The following is a 5,026-nucleotide window of genomic DNA, read 5'->3' as shown; positions in this document are numbered from 1 at the left end:
CCCAGCTGGTCTCCCGGAGTCTGCAAAGTCGTCGTGGGGACTGGGCTCTCTGCTCCGGTCTGTCGGGATGGAATGACAAGACTCAGCAAGGGAAGGTCGGTGGCGCGTTAAAGAGCAGTTTCTGGGAGGCTCCTCCCCAAACGCAGGTGAGCAGTAGCAGAGATAGAGGCACATATGAAAAAATGACTCGAAAAACCAGTTTGGAATGGAAAGAGCAGAGCCCCAGAGGGAGAACGGGAGACCTCGCCCTGGCTTGAAGAATGTTTTGGCACACACAGGCACAACCATGCAGCAGTTTCCCAGCGGAGGGGCAAAGAGGACGGCCTTTGCAGGGAGTAAAAGTCTGCAAACATGACTTTGAGGGACTGCACTGCAACTACTGGAACACACTTTAAAGCATCTTCTTGCATTAGCTGTTGAAAACGCTAGAGAAGCGGCAGAAGCCCTATGGACAAAGCCAACCAAGAGCTGTCCAAGGCAGCAGCAGCAGTTTGGGAACCACCAATTCACAGAACATGATGTTATTTTGCAGTTCAGTAAACTTTTGGCCCAGGCTCAGCACAAGCTGGCCCCAGCTCCTGGCAAAACACCAAGGGCTCATGGCAGAACTAAGGTCGGCAGCTCCAGCGCAGCATCATGGGAGCCTCAGCCAGCGGGATTCAGGCTCTGGGACAAACTCGGGTACCAAAGCCCCAAAGACCTGGGTCTGGAGCTCTACCTAGACACCCAGCCTACACAAGACCTTAGAGCAGGCTTTGCCTCTGGGCAGCTCTTTCCTCTATGGAGCAAAGGTTCAGAGTTCCAGCTGGTTCCCAGTACAGCCCAACAACACGCCGGTATCTCCATGGATCCTGGGGATGTCCATCCAGGCCATGCTGCACAGTGGGGTTGCCCCACGGCTCTCCTAAACCACAGCAAGGGCCAACTGCTGTCTACATCCTCTTGGTTTCAGATAAAGCAAAGTTCAAAGTTCCCCACAAACCAGGAACCCTGTGTTTCAGGCTGATCCGGCACGGATCCCGCAGGCATATGGGATCTTTATCCTGTGCAGGACCAGGAAGGGAGGGCAGATGATGGAGGAGGAAGTGGGCAAGAGCAGATGGGGACCACAGCCCTCATGTAAGCACCAGCCACCCATCATGCTGACACAGGTTTGTGGCTGTTCTCTTTAAATTGGCACAAAACAAATCACACTTGTCTCAGGAGAGAGAGAGACACACACACAGGACAAGGCTTCTTTGCAAAGGGTTTGCTTTCTGCTATGGCTTTGCTCTTCTACAAGCTGCAAAGCCCTACCTTTTCATGGTGGTACCATAGCCTGGGCCCTGCTTGTCACACCAGCATCTCAGAAGCATGAAGACAGGAGCTCCCCCCAGCTCAAAGTGCTGGGAGGCAGCTGGTGTGGACCTTAGGAGGAGTAGTGACCTGGAGCTGACAGAGACCTGCTTCAGGGCTTGTCTTTGCTGTGTGGAGGTCTACAGACAGGGTGGAAAGCAGTTGCTGAGAGATCACTCCTTTGCCGTTAACACCAAGCTGATCGATGACACCAGCAATGCTCTTTGACAGGAGCTGCTGGAGGGCCCCAGGGAGGAGGAACCAGTGCAGCAAATCACCCGCAGCCCACAGGACCAGAGCCTGCTGGGTTTGCATCCAAAGGCTTAAAGCAAGATGAAGCCTCACCAGGGACAAGAGTTGAGAGCATTGAAGGCCAAGCAGACCTCAGTTTGTACCCACACAAAACAGGAGCACACAGGAGCCCATGGCCACATGGGACAACCCCTTCTCCACAGGGCTGTTTGCACGAGCCAGGAGGGGATCAGCCCCCTCTGAATTCAAAGGAAACTCGGCCAAACAAGACTGACCGGCAGCAATCCCCCAGCAGACAGCAGGCTCACGCACGGAGGAAGTGCTAAGAATTAACACAAAAAGCAAACCAGGCACATACCAACCCACACCCCCCGGACAACCTGCTTCCCAAGCCGTCCATCACCCGCGGCCTGGAGCTCCTCACCCCAAAGCTTTCAAACAGCTCCTTCCCCTCCTGTGTTTAACAAGACAGAGGCGTGATCCTTCCCCCGGCCAAGTCCCCACCTGGCACGGATCCCTCGGAAAGACGGAGTGTGTTACAAGCCGATACTCTTTGATCTCACCCCTGCGCACACACAGACGCACACGCTGGCAGCGCCTCGGTGCCGCACGCAGACGGGACAAACCCGGGGCTGATGGCAGGGCCGGGGTGGGAAGAGGCAGCGCGCTCGGCAGAGGAGCGCCCGGCCGCTTGTAGGCAGCGTGAGACACAAGCTGCAGAGCTGGGCCAGATCACAGACTCACAGCCTGGTCGGGGTTGGAAGGGACCTCTGGAGATCATCCAGCCCAACCCCCTGCCCAAGCAGGGTCACCCAGAGCATGTTGCATAGGATCGTGTCCAGGCGGGTTTGAATATCTCCAGAGAAGGAGACTCCCCACCCTCCCTGGGTAGCCTGTTCCAGTGCTCTGTCCCCTCAAAGTAAAGAAATTTTTCTTCATATTCAGATGGAACTTCCCGTGTTTCAGTTTGTGCCCGTTGCCCCTCGTCCTGTCACTGGGCACCACTGAGAAGAGTCTGGCCCCATCCCCTTGACACCCCCCGTAAGGTATTTGTATACCTACTTGCTTTTGATCCTGCCTGCCTTTGAGCCCCGGTCCGAGAGCGACGCTGAGCATCCAGCCCCCCGCACCGCGGTGAAGGGACCTGCCTGCTCCTCGCTCAGGCAGACGTGGTGGGAGGAGAAGGGGCAGAGTCAGCCCGCTCATCCAGCACGGAGCTCACGCGAGGGGGCAGCTCTTTGCTGCCTGCTCACCTGCCCAAGGAGCAGGGCTCGCCCAGCCCTCAGCAAAGCCCCAAGGGATCCGTCACCATCCCAGCCTCGGGAAACAAGAGTGGCCGGGGAAAGCCACAGGTAGAGCCAAGGACAGCTCCAGGGTGACAGGTCTTGCCAGCCCCTGCCACCACATCCAGCCCAGAACAAGTTTCTGCTGCAGCCCAGCAGAATCCCCCCGAAGACAGTGTGCTCACACGTGGAAGAAGTTCTAAGAATTAATACAAAAAGCAAACCCAGGCACACACCGACCCGCACACCCCGGCCTGCTGCCAGGGGAGGGCTGCTCTGCCCGCTGCCAGCCCAGCCTCCCCCACGCTGCCATGACCACCACGACCTGTGCAGGTGAAGGGGACGCTGCTGCAAGAACTCACGGGGGAACACTTGCGACGGGCTCTGCTTGCTCACACCCCGGGGCTCCAGCCCAGGTCACTTCCAGATCTGCAGCGGGTTTTGTTCAGACCGGCCCCGGCCGTGCCAGGGCAGAGTACGATGGTTAACGCAGGCCCTGCAAGAAGCAACAGGCAAGGAGACCAGTTCAACCAGTTCTCCACCACAGCCACCCACACAGCTGTGCCTGGCACTTGGCCCTGAACCCAAAACCATGGGCAGGACTGCCCCACAATGTCCGTTCTCCTCTGCAGCTGAAAACCTAAGCACAGGTCTCCAAGAAGACCATCCAAAACAGCATTACCGAGACCCCCCCACCTCCCGGCCACCCCAGGCAGGCAGCCCCCCTCCCCACCCAGCTGTATTTCCAACGCGATTGCTCTGCACTGCCAGAGCTGCCTTGCCCAGGTGAGATCATCCATGGGGAGCCAGGTCAGGGGTGGGCAGCCTTCCTTTCATCCCAGGTAGACCAGCCTTAAAAACACTCCCCTTGACCTACAGCCAAAGCTACCCCACGAGGAGGTTGTGTCTTGCCCAGGCAGGTCCCCAGCAAGGCTATGGCTCATTTTGGGGGCTGAGACATATCTCCTGGGGGTATAGACCTGGGGCTGGCTGCTCTGGCAGAGCTCCAGCCACAAGAGGAGATGGTATGGGAAGTCACATCGTAATCATTTTTTTCTCTTCCCAGAACAGGATCTGGGGATTCATGCCAGCAGCCTGGAGCTGTGCCAGCATGCAGATGCCTGGTTTTCCAGACCAGTCACATAACAGTGACAGATGCTTTGCTACGCGGAGATGCTGCTTGTTTGACAACAGGACCGGCAGCTACAACCAGCCCAGACCAAGACTTGTTGCAAAGGATACAAGGTCTTTGCAGCTGGAGACAGAGACTGTAAGACTTGGGCTGTCCTCAGCGAGAGGGAAACCCTCCTAAGGGTCTCCAAAGCCATGGAGAACAAGGCAGCATGAAGAGCAAAGCATGAAGAGCAGCCACAGGAGCCACGGGTCCCCAGCCACTCATCACCTTGGGAGGTATCAGGGCCTGTTCCCACTGCACACAAGTCAGCCTCCTTTTTCCTCGCAGACACCAGGGGCGGCAGCTTTTCGTACAATTTTTATCCCAGCCCTTTTTCCTCCTTATGGAGTTTTCTTACAAGCCAAAGTGAAACTCCAGAGCCTCAGAACAGTCTGTCTTTTAAAAAACTGCCACCCCACTGGGCAAATAGACAAGAAAATCAAGTATCCTAAAATTACTCAGCCCTCAAACGTCATTTTGCTTTCCTTTATCTTTACCAATTGATAAGCACGGGGAAGTGCAAAGGCCCCCGCGCTTCTCCCTGCAGCTCTGATTAAGACCCATTCAAAGGCTTCCTGGGACGGGGCTGGGCTCAGCACCCCCCCAGACAGCAGAGGTAAGGGGGCTTTGGCTCCAGAGCGGCTCAGCTCCAAGGACCTTTCCCCAGAAGACCAGAGGAGGCCGAACCCAGCGCAGCTCCCTGGCACAAACGGGGTGTCCCGGTCCTGCTCCTTTGTATCTCTCCAAACACAGAGGACACTTGCACCACGCCATTGCATTAACAGCTCAGTCCCAAGGCTTTTATGGACTACTCATCCCTAGACCCTTCAGACATCAAAAGGACCTGCCTGCTTCCCACCCCATCCCCTCTCCGTGCTCATTACAGCATCCCGCAGCTGCTTCTGAGTTTAAGCCCTAGAGCTAACGAGCAGGACATCACTGCGATTCCCTACAGCAGCTAATGTGTTAGCCTAATTTTCCT

This window comes from Nyctibius grandis, chromosome 15, assembly GCF_013368605.1.
Source record: "Nyctibius grandis isolate bNycGra1 chromosome 15, bNycGra1.pri, whole genome shotgun sequence".
Lineage (NCBI taxonomy): Eukaryota > Metazoa > Chordata > Aves > Nyctibiiformes > Nyctibiidae > Nyctibius > Nyctibius grandis.
The sequence above is the reverse complement of the archived record's forward strand: the minus strand, read 5'-3'. Positions refer to the sequence as shown.